Source organism: Oncorhynchus nerka, linkage group LG22 (genome assembly GCF_034236695.1).
Source record: "Oncorhynchus nerka isolate Pitt River linkage group LG22, Oner_Uvic_2.0, whole genome shotgun sequence".
In the NCBI taxonomy this organism is placed as follows: domain Eukaryota; kingdom Metazoa; phylum Chordata; class Actinopteri; order Salmoniformes; family Salmonidae; genus Oncorhynchus; species Oncorhynchus nerka.
This window is the reverse complement of record NC_088417.1, coordinates 39283491-39300646: the sequence shown is the minus strand read 5'-3', so window position 1 is coordinate 39300646 and position 17156 is coordinate 39283491. Positions and strand designations below refer to the sequence as shown.

The 17156-nt window shown below is 39.0% G+C and overlaps 9 non-coding genes across 9 annotated transcripts; all 9 read right to left on the bottom strand.

Moving 5' to 3' along the window:
- Nucleotides 1–1681: 1681 nt before the first annotated feature.
- Nucleotides 1682–1754, bottom strand: trnar-ccg (transfer RNA arginine (anticodon CCG)). The gene has a single exon. It is a non-coding gene; the product is annotated as a tRNA-Arg (tRNA).
- Nucleotides 1755–3158: 1404 nt separating this feature from the next.
- On the bottom strand, nt 3159–3231 carry trnar-ccg (transfer RNA arginine (anticodon CCG)). Its single transcript has one exon. It is a non-coding gene; the product is annotated as a tRNA-Arg (tRNA).
- Nucleotides 3232–4644: 1413 nt separating this feature from the next.
- Nucleotides 4645–4717, bottom strand: trnar-ccg (transfer RNA arginine (anticodon CCG)). The gene has a single exon. It is a non-coding gene; the product is annotated as a tRNA-Arg (tRNA).
- A 1411-nt stretch (nt 4718–6128) lies between these two features.
- trnar-ccg (transfer RNA arginine (anticodon CCG)) lies at nt 6129–6201 on the bottom strand. Its single transcript has one exon. It is a non-coding gene; the product is annotated as a tRNA-Arg (tRNA).
- Nucleotides 6202–7614: 1413 nt separating this feature from the next.
- trnar-ccg (transfer RNA arginine (anticodon CCG)) lies at nt 7615–7687 on the bottom strand. Its single transcript has one exon. It is a non-coding gene; the product is annotated as a tRNA-Arg (tRNA).
- Nucleotides 7688–9097: 1410 nt separating this feature from the next.
- trnar-ccg (transfer RNA arginine (anticodon CCG)) lies at nt 9098–9170 on the bottom strand. Its single transcript has one exon. It is a non-coding gene; the product is annotated as a tRNA-Arg (tRNA).
- Nucleotides 9171–13553: 4383 nt separating this feature from the next.
- trnar-ccg (transfer RNA arginine (anticodon CCG)) lies at nt 13554–13626 on the bottom strand. The gene has a single exon. It is a non-coding gene; the product is annotated as a tRNA-Arg (tRNA).
- A 1409-nt stretch (nt 13627–15035) lies between these two features.
- Nucleotides 15036–15108, bottom strand: trnar-ccg (transfer RNA arginine (anticodon CCG)). The gene has a single exon. It is a non-coding gene; the product is annotated as a tRNA-Arg (tRNA).
- Nucleotides 15109–16521: 1413 nt separating this feature from the next.
- On the bottom strand, nt 16522–16594 carry trnar-ccg (transfer RNA arginine (anticodon CCG)). The gene has a single exon. It is a non-coding gene; the product is annotated as a tRNA-Arg (tRNA).
- Between the last annotated feature and the right edge of the window lie 562 nt (nt 16595–17156).

Sequence of the window (17156 nt, the reverse complement as noted above, 5' to 3'; positions counted from 1 at the left end):
AGAGGGGTTCTAATTGTCACTTTTCTAGCACTCCTACTATTGAGTAACGCTTTATTTATTTGGAATTCACTATTTGAATCAGGGAATTGGGAATTTACTACAGATATTGATTAAAGGTAAACATTTCATGCAAGTGGATGTTAGCTAGAACCAAGTCATGACTGGCCATTTTTTTAATGCACAGCTGCTTACAACAGACCCAGGTGGGACTTGAACCCACAATCCCCAGCTCCGGAGGATGATGCCTTATCCATTAGGCCACTGGATCTCTTATTCCCAACATAAAATTACATCTTGGTGGGACAAACATACTTGAAAGGTTTTGACGCATGCCAGCAAAGCCATTACACAAGACAATACAACATTAAATAATACATTCATTGCACTATAACGGTGACAAACGGTACCCACAAACAGTTAGGCCCTATATAAAGCTTTCCCAACAGCAGAGCTTTCTTTTCAGCACCAAAACATCCTTACCACTGCTACACCTGGCTATCAGCGGAGCCTTGTCTGGCAGCGAAACAGTTCATTCAGCCTCGTTTACTGCCTTTAAAAAAAACCTTACTGTAGCTGATATGGCTGACTTGCTTAAACAAATGTGGTTCCTACTGACAATTGAGATGTACAATCTATGCTGGGGACAATAAAAGGCCACTTTAAAATGTGCAGTTTTTTCACAAAACACAAAGCCACAGATGTCTCAAGTTTTGAAATGAAAAATGAGTAGTAAATACATTATATACAGTATAAAGCAGGGGTGCAACTTTGGTTTTCGAAATGGGGGGGACATAACTATTATTATTTTTGATTTTTTTCACCAGTTGGATAAACACTCCAAACAGCCTATCCGACTGCTTGGAGGTGTCCGCATGGTCCTAAAGCATACCGTAGCCTCGTTTTGTATCACATTCCAATGATAAAACTAGGGGGGACAAAAATGTAATTTCAGAATGAGGGCGTTGGGGACAGGACACGTACTCCCCTGATTTAAAGAATCAGTGTCTTTTAAGGCGTTTTGCATTTTATTATATTTTATATACAAGTCTACATCTTATTCATTTTGTTTTCCAGACAGAGTGGACCTATTTCAACGTCTTCCTTCCCAAAGAGGGCAAAGACTCCAGCCTGCCCATGTTCTTCTGTTCCAAGTGGAGTGTGGAAAAAGTAGTGGACTACGCTGCCTCACTGGCCAGCCTCAAGAACAACAACAATATACTAACAGCTAATCTAAAAGAAAACAGCCACTAGCAGCAGGCTCCAAGTAGACAAACCTATTCTACTGTTATCATCATACAAATACGAATCAACATTCAAATCAACATTTATTATAACGTGTAGCTTCACAATCATGTTTGTCACAATACATTTCACAAAAAAAAACAATCCTGACTCACTAGATCTATTGGAGTCATTTAAATACTATGAAGATGTTTTTATTTATGATTAATAAAGCTGTAGATTGTTTGGTGAAGTCATGACCTGGAAGAGGGTTCCAATTGTCACTTTTCTAGCACTCCTACTATTGAGTAACGCTTGATTTATTTGGAATTCACTATTTGAATCAGGGAATTGGGAATTTACTACAGATATTGATTAAAGCTAAACATTTCATGCAAGTGGATGTTAGCAAGAACCAAGTCATGTCTGGCAATTTATTTAATGCACAGCTGCTTTCAACAGACCCAGGTGGGACTTGAACCCACAATCCCCAGCTCCGGAGGCTGATGCCTTATCCATTAGGCCACTGGATCTCTTTTTCCCAACATAAAATTACATCTCGGTGGGGCAAACATACTTGAAAGGTTTTGACGCATGCCAGCAAAGCCATTACACAAGACAATACAACATTAAAGAATACATTCATTGCACTATAACGGTGACAAACGGTACCCACAAACAGTTAGGCCCTATATAAAGCTTTCCCAACAGCAGAGCTTTCTTTTCAGCACCAAAACATCCTTACCACTGCTACACCTGGCTATCAGCGGAGCCTTGTCTGGCAGCGAAACAGTTCATTCAGCCTCATTTACTGCTTTAAAAAAACATACTGTAGCTGATATTGCTGACTTGCTTGAACAAATGTGGTTCCTACTGACAATTGAGATGTACAATCTATGCTGGGGACAATAAAAGGCCACTTTAAAATGTGCAGTTTTTCACAAAACACAAAGCCACAGATGTCTCAAGTTTTGAAATGAAAAATGAGTAGTAAATACATTATATACAGTATAAAGCAGGGGTGCAACTTTGGTTTTCGAAATGGGGGGGACATAGCTATTATTATTTTTGATTTTTTTCACCAGTTGGATAAACACTCCAAACAGCCTATCCGACTGCTTGGAGGTGTCCGCATGGTCCTAAAGCATACCGTAGCCTCGTTTTGTATCACATTCCAATGATAAAACTAGGGGGGACAAAAATGTAATTTCAGAATGAGGGCGTTGGGGACAGGACACGTACTCCCCTGATTTAAAGAATCAGTGTATTTTAAGGCGTTTTGCATTTTATTATATTTTATATACAAGTCTACATCTTATTCATTTTGTTTTCCAGACAGAGTGGACCTATTTCAACGTCTTCCTTCCCAAAGAGGGCAAAGACTCCAGCCTGCCCATGTTCTTCTGTTCCAAGTGGAGTGTGGAAAAAGTAGTGGACTACGCTGCCTCACTGGCCAGCCTCAAGAACAACAACAATATACTAACAGCTAATCTAATAGAAAACAGCCACTCGCAGCAGGCTCCAAGTAGACAAACCTATTCTACTGTTATCATCATACAAATACGAATCAACATTCAAATCAACATTTATTATAACGTGTAGCTTCACAATCATGTTTGTCACAATACATTTCACAAAAAAATACAATCCTGACTCACTAGATCTATTGGAGTCATTTAAATACTATGAAGATGTTTTTATTTATGATTAATAAAGCTGTAGATTGTTTGGTGAAGTCATGACCTGGAAGAGGGGTTCCAATTGTCACTTTTATAGCACTCCTACTATTGAGTAACGCTTTATTTATTTGGAATTCACTATTTGAATCTGGGAATTGGGAATTTACTACAGATATTGATTAAAGCTAAACATTTCATGCAAGTTAGCAAGAACCAAGTCATGTCTGGCAACTTATTTAATGTACAGCTGCTTTCAACAGACCCAGGTGGGACTTGAACCCACAATCCCCAGCTCCGGAGGCTGATGCCTTATCCATTGGGCCACTGGATCTCTTATTCCAAACACAAGATTACATCTCGGTGGGGCAAACATACTTGAAAGGTTTTGACGCATGCCAGCAAAGCCATTACACAAGACAATACAACATTAAAGAATACATTCATTGCACTATAACGGTGACAAACGTCACCCACAAAGAGTTAGGCCCTATATAAAGCTTTCCCAACAGCAGAGCTTTCTTTTCAGCACCAAAACATCTTTACCTCTGCTACACCTGGCTATCAGCGGAGCCTTGTCTGGCAGCGAAACAGTTCATTCAGCCTCGTTTACTGCCTTTAAAAAAACCTTACTGTAGCTGATATGGCTGACTTGCTTAAACAAATGTGGTTCCTACTGACAATTGAGATGTACAATCTATGCTGGGGACAATAAAAGGCCACTTTAAAATGTGCAGTTTTTTCACAAAACACAAAGCCACAGATGTCTCAAGTTTTGAAATGAAAAATGAGTAGTAAATACATTATATACAGTATAAAGCAGGGGTGCAACTTTGGTTTTCGAAATGGGGGGGACATAACTATTATTAGTTTAGATTTTTTTCACCAGTTGGATAAACACTCCAAACAGCCTATCCGACTGCTTGGAGGTGTCCGCATGGTCCTAAAGCATACCGTAGCCTCGTTTTGTATCACATTCCAATGATAAAACTAGGGGGGACAAAAATGTAATTTCAGAATGAGGGCGTTGGGGACAGGACACGTACTCCCCTGATTTAAAGAATCAGTGTATTTTAAGGCGTTTTGCATTTTATTATATTTTATATACAAGTCTACATCTTATTCATTTTGTTTTCCAGACAGAGTGGACCTATTTCAACGTCTTCCTTCCCAAAGAGGGCAAAGACTCCAGCCTGCCCATGTTCTTCTGTTCCAAGTGGAGTGTGGAAAAAGTAGTGGACTACGCTGCCTCACTGGCCAGCCTCAAGAACAACAACAATATACTAACAGCTAATCTAATAGAAAACAGCCACTCGCAGCAGGCTCCAAGTAGACAAACCTATTCTACTGTTATCATCATACAAATACGAATCAACATTCAAATCAACATTTATTATAACGTGTAGCTTCACAATCATGTTTGTCACAATACATTTCACAAAAAAATACAATCCTGACTCACTAGATCTATTGGAGTCATTTAAATACTATGAAGATGTTTTTATTTATGATTAATAAAGCTGTAGATTGTTTGGTGAAGTCATGACCTGGAAGAGGGGTTCCAATTGTCACTTTTCTAGCACTCCTACTATTGAGTAACGCTTCATTTATTTGGAATTCACTATTTGAATCAGGGAATTGGGAATTTACTACAGATATTGATTAAAGCTAAACATTTCATGCAAGTGGATGTTAGCAAGAACCAAGTCATGTCTGGCAATTTATTTAATGCACAGCTGCTTTCAACAGACCCAGGTGGGACTTGAACCCACAATCCCCAGCTCCGGAGGCTGATGCCTTATCCATTAGGCCACTGGATCTCTTATTCCAACATAAAATTACATCTCGGTGGGGCAAACATACTTGAAAGGTTTTGACGCATGCCAGCAAAGCCATTACACAAGACAATACAACATTAAAGAATACATTCATTGCACTATAACGGTGACAAACGTACCCACAAACAGTTAGGCCCTATATAAAGCTTTCCCAACAGCAGAGCTTTTTTTCAGCACCAAAACATCTTTACCACTGCTACACCTGGCTATCAGCGGAGCCTTGTCTGGCAGCGAAACAGTTCATTCAGCCTCGTTTACTGCCTTTAAAAAAAACCTTACTGTAGCTGATATGGCTGACTTGCTTAAACAAATGTGGTTCCTACTGACAATTGAGATGTACAATCTATGCTGGGGACAATAAAAGGCCACTTTAAAATGTGCAGTTTTTTCACAAAACACAAAGCCACAGATGTCTCAAGTTTTGAAATGAAAAATGAGTAGTAAATACATTATATACAGTATAAAGCAGGGGTGCAACTTTGGTTTTCGAAATGGGGGGGACATAGCTATTATTATTTTTGATTTTTTTCACCAGTTGGATAAACACTCCAAACAGCCTATCCGACTGCTTGGAGGTGTCCGCATGGTCCTAAAGCATACCGTAGCCTCGTTTTGTATCACATTCCAATGATAAAACTAGGGGGGACAAAAATGTAATTTCAGAATGAGGGCGTTGGGGACAGGACACGTACTCCCCTGATTTAAAGAATCAGTGTATTTTAAGGCGTTTTGCATTTTATTATATTTTATATACAAGTCTACATCTTATTCATTTTGTTTTCCAGACAGAGTGGACCTATTTCAACGTCTTCCTTCCCAAAGAGGGCAAAGACTCCAGCCTGCCCATGTTCTTCTGTTCCAAGTGGAGTGTGGAAAAAGTAGTGGACTACGCTGCCTCACTGGCCAGCCTCAAGAACAACAACAATATACTAACAGCTAATCTAATAGAAAACAGCCACTCGCAGCAGGCTCCAAGTAGACAAACCTATTCTACTGTTATCATCATACAAATACGAATCAACATTCAAATCAACATTTATTATAACGTGTAGCTTCACAATCATGTTTGTCACAATACATTTCACAAAAAAATACAATCCTGACTCACTAGATCTATTGGAGTCATTTAAATACTATGAAGATGTTTTTATTTATGATTAATAAAGCTGTAGATTGTTTGGTGAAGTCATGACCTGGAAGAGGGGTTCCAATTGTCACTTTTCTAGCACTCCTACTATTGAGTAACGCTTCATTTATTTGGAATTCACTATTTGAATCAGGGAATTGGGAATTTACTACAGATATTGATTAAAGCTAAACATTTCATGCAAGTGGATGTTAGCAAGAACCAAGTCATGTCTGGCAATTTATTTAATGCACAGCTGCTTTCAACAGACCCAGGTGGGACTTGAACCCACAATCCCCAGCTCCGGAGGCTGATGCCTTATCCATTAGGCCACTGGATCTCTTATTCCCAACATAAAATTACATCTCGGTGGGGCAAACATACTTGAAAGGTTTTGACGCATGCCAGCAAAGCCATTACACAAGACAATACAACATTAAAGAATACATTCATTGCACTATAACGGTGACAAACGGTACCCACAAACAGTTAGGCCCTATATAAAGCTTTCCCAACAGCAGAGCTTTCTTTTCAGCACCAAAACATCTTTACCACTGCTACACCTGGCTATCAGCGGAGCCTTGTCTGGCAGCGAAACAGTTCATTCAGCCTCGTTTACTGCCTTTAAAAAAACCTTACTGTAGCTGATATGGCTGACTTGCTTAAACAAATGTGGTTCCTACTGACAATTGAGATGTACAATCTATGCTGGGGACAATAAAAGGCCACTTTAAAATGTGCAGTTTTTTCACAAAACACAAAGCCACAGATGTCTCAAGTTTTGAAATGAAAAATGAGTAGTAAATACATTATATACAGTATAAAGCAGGGGTGCAACTTTGGTTTTCGAAATGGGGGGGACATAGCTATTATTATTTTTGATTTTTTTCACCAGTTGGATAAACACTCCAAACAGCCTATCCGACTGCTTGGAGGTGTCCGCATGGTCCTAAAGCATACCGTAGCCTCGTTTTGTATCACATTCCAATGATAAAACTAGGGGGGACAAAAATGTAATTTCAGAATGAGGGCGTTGGGGACAGGACACGTACTCCCCTGATTTAAAGAATCAGTGTATTTTAAGGCGTTTTGCATTTTATTATATTTTATATACAAGTCTACATCTTATTCATTTTGTTTTCCAGACAGAGTGGACCTATTTCAACGTCTTCCTTCCCAAAGAGGGCAAAGACTCCAGCCTGCCCATGTTCTTCTGTTCCAAGTGGAGTGTGGAAAAAGTAGTGGACTACGCTGCCTCACTGGCCAGCCTCAAGAACAACAACAATATACTAACAGCTAATCTAATAGAAAACAGCCACTCGCAGCAGGCTCCAAGTAGACAAACCTATTCTACTGTTATCATCATACAAATACGAATCAACATTCAAATCAACATTTATTATAACGTGTAGCTTCACAATCATGTTTGTCACAATACATTTCACAAAAAAATACAATCCTGACTCACTAGATCTATTGGAGTCATTTAAATACTATGAAGATGTTTTTATTTATGATTAATAAAGCTGTAGATTGTTTGGTGAAGTCATGACCTGGAAGAGGGGTTCCAATTGTCACTTTTCTAGCACTCCTACTATTGAGTAACGCTTTATTTATTTGGAATTCACTATTTGAATCAGGGAATTGGGAATTTACTACAGATATTGATTAAAGCTAAACATTTCATGCAAGTGGATGTTAGCAAGAACCAAGTCATGTCTGGCAATTTATTTAATGCACAGCTGCTTTCAACAGACCCAGGTGGGACTTGAACCCACAATCCCCAGCTCCGGAGGCTGATGCCTTATCCATTAGGCCACTGGATCTCTTATTACCAACATAAAATTACATCTCGGTGGGGCAAACATACTTGAAAGGTTTTGACGCATGCCAGCAAAGCCATTACACAAGACAATACAACATTAAAGAATACATTCATTGCACTATAACGGTGACAAACGGTACCCACAAACAGTTAGGCCCTATATAAAGCTTTCCCAACAGCAGAGCTTTTTTTTCAGCACCAAAACATCTTTACCACTGCTACACCTGGCTATCAGCGGAGCCTTGTCTGGCAGCGAAACAGTTCATTCAGCCTCGTTTACTGCCTTTAAAAAACCTTACTGTAGCTGATATGGCTGACTTGCTTAAACAAATGTGGTTCCTACTGACAATTGAGATGTACAATCTATGCTGGGGACAATAAAAGGCCACTTTAAAATGTGCAGTTTTTTCACAAAACACAAAGCCACAGATGTCTCAAGTTTTGAAATGAAAAATGAGTAGTAAATACATTATATACAGTATAAAGCAGGGGTGCAACTTTGGTTTTCGAAATGGGGGGGACATAACTATTATTATTTTTTATTTTTTCACCAGTTGGATAAACACTCCAAACAGCCTATCTGACTGCTTGGAGGTGTCCGCATGGTCCTAAAGCATACCGTAGCCTCGTTTTGTATCACATTCCAATGGTATAACTAGGGGGGACAAAAATGTAATTTCAGAATGATGGTGTTGGGGACAGGACATGTACTCCCCTGATATAAAGAATCAGTGTATTTTAAGGCGTTTTGCATTTTATTATATTTTATATACAAGTCTACATCTTATTCATTTTGTTTTCCAGACAGAGTGGACCTATTTCAACGTCTTCCTTCCCAAAGAGGGCAAAGACTCCAGCCTGCCCATGTTCTTCTGTTCCAAGTGGAGTGTGGAAAAAGTAGTGGACTACGCTGCCTCACTGGCCAGCCTCAAGAACAACAACAATATACTAACAGCTAATCTAATAGAAAACAGCCACTCGCAGCAGGCTCCAAGTAGACAAACCTATTCTACTGTTATCATCATACAAATACGAATCAACATTCAAATCAACATTTATTATAACGTGTAGCTTCACAATCATGTTTGTCACAATACATTTCACAAAAAATACAATCCTGACTCACTAGATCTATTGGAGTCATTTAAATACTATGAAGATGTTTTTATTTATGATTAATAAAGCTGTAGATTGTTTGGTGAAGTCATGACCTGGAAGAGGGGTTCCAATTGTCACTTTTCTAGCACTCCTACTATTGAGTAACGCTTGATTTATTTGGAATTCACTATTTGAATCAGGGAATTGGGAATTTACTACAGATATTGATTAAAGCTAAACATTTCATGCAAGTGGATGTTAGCAAGAACCAAGTCATGTCTGGCAATTTATTTAATGCACAGCTGCTTTCAACAGACCCAGGTGGGACTTGAACCCACAATCCCCAGCTCCGGAGGCTGATGCCTTATCCATTAGGCCACTGGATCTCTTATTACCAACATAAAATTACATCTCGGTGGGGCAAACATACTTGAAAGGTTTTGACGCATGCCAGCAAAGCCATTACACAAGACAATACAACATTAAAGAATACATTCATTGCACTATAACGGTGACAAACGTCACCCACAAAGAGTTAGGCCCTATATAAAGCTTTCCCAACAGCAGAGCTTTCTTTTCAGCACCAAAACATCTTTACCTCTGCTACACCTGGCTATCAGCGGAGCCTTGTCTGGCAGCGAAACAGTTCATTCAGCCTCGTTTACTGCCTTTAAAAAACCTTACTGTAGCTGATATGGCTGACTTGCTTAAACAAATGTGGTTCCTACTGACAATTGAGATGTACAATCTATGCTGGGGACAATAAAAGGCCACTTTAAAATGTGCAGTTTTTTCACAAAACACAAAGCCACAGATGTCTCAAGTTTTGAAATGAAAAATGAGTAGTAAATACATTATATACAGTATAAAGCAGGGGTGCAACTTTGGTTTTCGAAATGGGGGGGACATAGCTATTATTATTTTTGATTTTTTTCACCAGTTGGATAAACACTCCAAACAGCCTATCCGACTGCTTGGAGGTGTCCGCATGGTCCTAAAGCATACCGTAGCCTCGTTTTGTATCACATTCCAATGATAAAACTAGGGGGGACAAAAATGTAATTTCAGAATGAGGGCGTTGGGGACAGGACACGTACTCCCCTGATTTAAAGAATCAGTGTATTTTAAGGCGTTTTGCATTTTATTATATTTTATATACAAGTCTACATCTTATTCATTTTGTTTTCCAGACAGAGTGGACCTATTTCAACGTCTTCCTTCCCAAAGAGGGCAAAGACTCCAGCCTGCCCATGTTCTTCTGTTCCAAGTGGAGTGTGGAAAAAGTAGTGGACTACGCTGCCTCACTGGCCAGCCTCAAGAACAACAACAATATACTAACAGCTAATCTAATAGAAAACAGCCACTCGCAGCAGGCTCCAAGTAGACAAACCTATTCTACTGTTATCATCATACAAATACGAATCAACATTCAAATCAACATTTATTATAACGTGTAGCTTCACAATCATGTTTGTCACAATACATTTCACAAAAAAAAAAATCCTGACTCACTAGATCTATTGGAGTCATTTAAATACTATGAAGATGTTTTTATTTATGATTAATAAAGCTGTAGATTGTTTGGTGAAGTCATGACCTGGAAGAGGGGTTCCAATTGTCACTTTTCTAGCACTCCTACTATTGAGTAACGCTTCATTTATTTGGAATTCACTATTTGAATCAGGGAATTGGGAATTTACTACAGATATTGATTAAAGCTAAACATTTCATGCAAGTGGATGTTAGCAAGAACCAAGTCATGTCTGGCAACTTATTTAATGTACAGCTGCTTTCAACAGACCCAGGTGGGACTTGAACCCACAATCCCCAGCTCCGGAGGCTGATGCCTTATCCATTGGGTCACTGGATCTCTTATTCCAAACACAAGATTACATCTCGGTGGGGCAAACATACTTGAAAGGTTTTGACGCATGCCAGCAAAGCCATTACACAAGACAATACAACATTAAAGAATACATTCATTGCACTATAACGGTGACAAACGTCACCCACAAACAGTTAGGCCCTATATAAAGCTTTCCCAACAGCAGAGCTTTCTTTTCAGCACCAAAACATCTTTACCTCTGCTACACCTGGCTATCAGCGGAGCCTTGTCTGGCAGCGAAACAGTTCATTCAGCCTCGTTTACTGCCTTTAAAAAAACCTTACTGTAGCTGATATGGCTGACTTGCTTAAACAAATGTGGTTCCTACTGACAATTGAGATGTACAATCTATGCTGGGGACAATAAAAGGCCACTTTAAAATGTGCAGTTTTTTCACAAAACACAAAGCCACAGATGTCTCAAGTTTTGAAATGAAAAATGAGTAGTAAATACATTATATACAGTATAAAGCAGGGGTGCAACTTTGGTTTTCGAAATGGGGGGGACATAACTATTATTATTTTTGATTTTTTTCACCAGTTGGATAAACACTCCAAACAGCCTATCCGACTGCTTGGAGGTGTCCGCATGGTCCTAAAGCATACCGTAGCCTCGTTTTGTATCACATTCCAATGATAAAACTAGGGGGGACAAAAATGTAATTTCAGAATGAGGGCGTTGGGGACAGGACACGTACTCCCCTGATTTAAAGAATCAGTGTATTTTAAGGCGTTTTGCATTTTATTATATTTTATATACAAGTCTACATCTTATTCATTTTGTTTTCCAGACAGAGTGGACCTATTTCAACGTCTTCCTTCCCAAAGAGGGCAAAGACTCCAGCCTGCCCATGTTCTTCTGTTCCAAGTGGAGTGTGGAAAAAGTAGTGGACTACGCTGCCTCACTGGCCAGCCTCAAGAACAACAACAATATACTAACAGCTAATCTAATAGAAAACAGCCACTCGCAGCAGGCTCCAAGTAGACAAACCTATTCTACTGTTATCATCATACAAATACGAATCAACATTCAAATCAACATTTATTATAACGTGTAGCTTCACAATCATGTTTGTCACAATACATTTCACAAAAAAATAAAATCCTGACTCACTAGATCTATTGGAGTCATTTAAATACTATGAAGATGTTTTTATTTATGATTAATAAAGCTGTAGATTGTTTGGTGAAGTCATGACCTGGAAGAGGGGTTCCAATTGTCACTTTTATAGCACTCCTACTATTGAGTAACGCTTTATTTATTTGGAATTCACTATTTGAATCTGGGAATTGGGAATTTACTACAGATATTGATTAAAGCTAAACATTTCATGCAAGTGGATGTTAGCAAGAACCAAGTCATGTCTGGCAACTTATTTAATGTACAGGTGCTTTCAACAGACCCAAGTGGGACTTGAACCCACAATCCCCAGCTCCGGAGGCTGATGCCTTATCCATTGGGCAACTGGATCTCTTATTCCCAACACAAGATTACATCTCGGTGGGGCAAACATACTTGAAAGGTTTTGACGCATGCCAGCAAAGCCATTACACAAGACAATACAACATTAAAGAATACATTCATTGCACTATAACGGTGACAAACGTTACCCACAAAGAGTTAGGCCCTATATAAAGCTTTCCCAACAGCAGAGCTTTCTTTTCAGCACCAAAACATCCTTACCACTGCTACACCTGGCTATCAGCGGAGCCTTGTCTGGCAGCGAAACAGTTCATTCAGCCTCATTTACTGCTTTAAAAAAAACATACTGTAGCTGATATGGCTGACTTGCTTAAACAAATGTGGTTCCTACTGACAATTGAGATGTACAATCTATGCTGGGGACAATAAAAGGCCACTTTAAAATGTGCATTTTTTTCACAAAACACAAAGCCACAGATGTCTCAAGTTTTGAAATGAAAAATGAGTAGTAAATACATTATATACAGTATAAAGCAGGGGTGCAACTTTGGTTTTCGAAATGGGGGGGACATAGCTATTATTATTTTTGATTTTTTTCACCAGTTGGATAAACACTCCAAACAGCCTATCCGACTGCTTGGAGGTGTCCGCATGGTCCTAAAGCATACCGTAGCCTCGTTTTGTATCACATTCCAATGATAAAACTAGGGGGGGACAAAAATGTAATTTCAGAATGAGGGCGTTGGGGACAGGACACGTACTCCCCTGATTTAAAGAATCAGTGTATTTTAAGGCGTTTTGCATTTTATTATATTTTATATACAAGTCTACATCTTATTCATTTTGTTTTCCAGACAGAGTGGACCTATTTCAACGTCTTCCTTCCCAAAGAGGGCAAAGACTCCAGCCTGCCCATGTTCTTCTGTTCCAAGTGGAGTGTGGAAAAAGTAGTGGACTACGCTGCCTCACTGGCCAGCCTCAAGAACAACAACAATATACTAACAGCTAATCTAAAAGAAAACAGCCACTAGCAGCAGGCTCCAAGTAGACAAACCTATTCTACTGTTATCATCATACAAATACGAATCAACATTCAAATCAACATTTATTATAACGTGTAGCTTCACAATCATGTTTGTCACAATACATTTCACAAAAAAATACAATCCTGACTCACTAGATCTATTGGAGTCATTTAAATACTATGAAGATGTTTTTATTTATGATTAATAAAGCTGTAGATTGTTTGGTGAAGTCATGACCTGGAAGAGGGGTTCCAATTGTCACTTTTATAGCACTCCTACTATTGAGTAACGCTTTATTTATTTGGAATTCACTATTTGAATCTGGGAATTGGGAATTTACTACAGATATTGATTAAAGCTAAACATTTCATGCAAGTGGATGTTAGCAAGAACCAAGTCATGTCTGGCAACTTATTTAATGTACAGCTGCTTTCAACAGACCCAGGTGGGACTTGAACCCACAATCCCCAGCTCCGGAGGCTGATGCCTTATCCATTGGGCCACTGGATCTCTTATTACCAACATAAAATTACATCTCGGTGGGGCAAACATACTTGAAAGGTTTTGACGCATGCCAGCAAAGCCATTACACAAGACAATACAACATTAAAGAATACATTCATTGCACTATAACGGTGACAAACGTTACCCACAAAGAGTTAGGCCCTATATAAAGCTTTCCCAACAGCAGAGCTTTCTTTTCAGCACCAAAACATCCTTACCACTGCTACACCTGGCTATCAGCGGAGCCTTGTCTGGCAGCGAAACAGTTCATTCAGCCTCATTTACTGCTTTAAAAAAAACATACTGTAGCTGATATGGCTGACTTGCTTAAACAAATGTGGTTCCTACTGACAATTGAGATGTACAATCTATGCTGGGGACAATAAAAGGCCACTTTAAAATGTGCAGTTTTTTCACAAAACACAAAGCCACAGATGTCTCAAGTTTTGAAATGAAAAATGAGTAGTAAATACATTATATACAGTATAAAGCAGGGGTGCAACTTTGGTTTTCGAAATGGGGGGGACATAGCTATTATTATTTTTGATTTTTTTCACCAGTTGGATAAACACTCCAAACAGCCTATCCGACTGCTTGGAGGTGTCCGCATGGTCCTAAAGCATACCGTAGCCTCGTTTTGTATCACATTCCAATGATAAAACTAGGGGGGACAAAAATGTAATTTCAGAATGAGGGCGTTGGGGACAGGACACGTACTCCCCTGATTTAAAGAATCAGTGTATTTTAAGGCGTTTTGCATTTTATTATATTTTATATACAAGTCTACATCTTATTCATTTTGTTTTCCAGACAGAGTGGACCTATTTCAACGTCTTCCTTCCCAAAGAGGGCAAAGACTCCAGCCTGCCCATGTTCTTCTGTTCCAAGTGGAGTGTGGAAAAAGTAGTGGACTACGCTGCCTCACTGGCCAGCCTCAAGAACAACAACAATATACTAACAGCTAACCTAAAAGAAAACAGCCACTAGCAGCAGGCTCCAAGTAGACAAACCTATTCTACTGTTATCATCATACAAATACGAATCAACATTCAAATCAACATTTATTATAATGTGTAGTTTCACAATCATGTTTGTCACAATACATTTCACAAAAAAAAATCCTGACTCACTAGATCTATTGGAGTCATTTAAATACTATGAAGATGTTTTTATTTATGATTAATAAAGCTGTAGATTGTTTGGTGAAGTCATGACCTGGAAGAGGGGTTCCAATTGTCACTTTTATAGCACTCCTACTATTGAGTAACGCTTCATTTATTTGGAATTCACTATTTGAATCAGGGAATTGGGAATTTACTACAGATATTGATTAAAGCTAAACATTTCATGCAAGTGGATGTTAGCAAGAACCAAGTCATGTCTGGCCATTTACTTAATGCACAGCTGCTTTCAACAGACCCAGGTGGGACTTGAACCCACAATCGCCAGCTCCGGAGGCTGATGCCTTATCCATTAGGCCACTGGATCTCTTTTTCCCAACATAAAATTACATCTCGGTGGGGCAAACATACTTGAAAGGTTTTGACGCATGCCAGCAAAGCCATTACACAAGACAATACAACATTAAAGAATACATTCATTGCACTATAACGGTGACAAACGGTACCCACAAACAGTTAGGCCCTATATAAAGCTTTCCCAACAGCAGAGCTTTCTTTTCAGCACCAAAACATCCTTACCACTGCTACACCTGGCTATCAGCGGAGCCTTGTCTGGCAGCGAAACAGTTCATTCAGCCTCGTTTACTGCCTTTAAAAAACCTTACTGTAGCTGATATGGCTGACTTGCTTAAACAAATGTGGTTCCTACTGACAATTGAGATGTACAATCTATGCTGGGGACAATAAAAGGCCACTTTAAAATGTGCAGTTTTTTCACAAAACACAAAGCCACAGATGTCTCAAGTTTTGAAATGAAAAATGAGTAGTAAATACATTATATACAGTATAAAGCAGGGGTGCAACTTTGGTTTTCGAAATGGGGGGGACATAACTATTATTATTTTTGATTTTTTTCACCAGTTGGATAAACACTCCAAACAGCCTATCCGACTGCTTGGAGGTGTCCGCATGGTCCTAAAGCATACCGTAGCCTCGTTTTGTATCACATTCCAATGATAAAACTAGGGGGGACAAAAATGTAATTTCAGAATGAGGGCGTTGGGGACAGGACACGTACTCCCCTGATTTAAAGAATCAGTGTCTTTTAAGGCGTTTTGCATTTTATTATATTTTATATACAAGTCTACATCTTATTCATTTTGTTTTCCAGACAGAGTGGACCTATTTCAACGTCTTCCTTCCCAAAGAGGGCAAAGACTCCAGCCTGCCCATGTTCTTCTGTTCCAAGTGGAGTGTGGAAAAAGTAGTGGACTACGCTGCCTCACTGGCCAGCCTCAAGAACAACAACAATATACTAACAGTTAATCTAAAAGAAAACAGCCACTAGCAGCAGGCTCCAAGTAGACAAACCTATTCTACTGTTATCATCATACAAATACGAATCAACATTCAAATCAACATTTATTATAACGTGTAGTTTCACAATCATGTTTGTCACAATACATTTCACAAAAAAAAACAAATCCTGACTCACTAGATCTATTGGAGTCATTTAAATACTATGAAGATGTTTTTATTTATGATTAATAAAGCTGTAGATTGTTTGGTGAAGTCATGACCTGGAAGAGGGGTTCCAATTGTCACTTTTCTAGCACTCCTACTATTGAGTAACGCTTCATTTATTTGGAATTCACTATTTGAATCAGGGAATTGGGAATTTACTACAGATATTGATTAAAGCTAAACATTTCATGCAAGTGGATGTTAGCAAGAACCAAGTCATGTCTGGCCATTTATTTAATGCATAGCTGCTTTCAACAGACCCAGGTGGGACTTGAACCCACAATCCCCAGCTCCGGAGGCTGATGCCTTATCCATTAGGCCACTGGATCTCTTATTCCCAACAAAAATTACATCTTGGTGGGACAAACATACTTGAAAGGTTTTGACGCATGCCAGCAAAGCCATTACACAAGACAATACAACATTAAAGAATACATTCATTGCACTATAACGGTGAAAAACGGTACCCACAAACAGTTAGGCCCTATATAAAGCTTTCCCAACAGCAGAGCTTTCTTTTCAGCACCAAAACATCCTTACCTCTGCTACACCTTGCTATCAGCGGAGCCTTGTCTGGCAGCGAAACAGTTCATTCAGCCTCGTTTACTGCCTTTAAAAAAACCTTACTGTAGCTGATATGGCTGACTTGCTTAAACAAATGTGGTTCCTACTGACAATTGAGATGTACAATCTATGCTGGGGACAATAAAAGGCCACTTTAAAATGTGCAGTTTTTTTCACAAAACACAAAGCCACAGATGTCTCAAGTTTTGAAATGAAAAACGAGTTGAAAATACATTATATACAGTATAAAGCAGGGGTGCAACTTTGGTTTTCGAAATGGGGGGACCTAACTATTATTATTATTTTTTTTTTCACCAGTTGGATAAA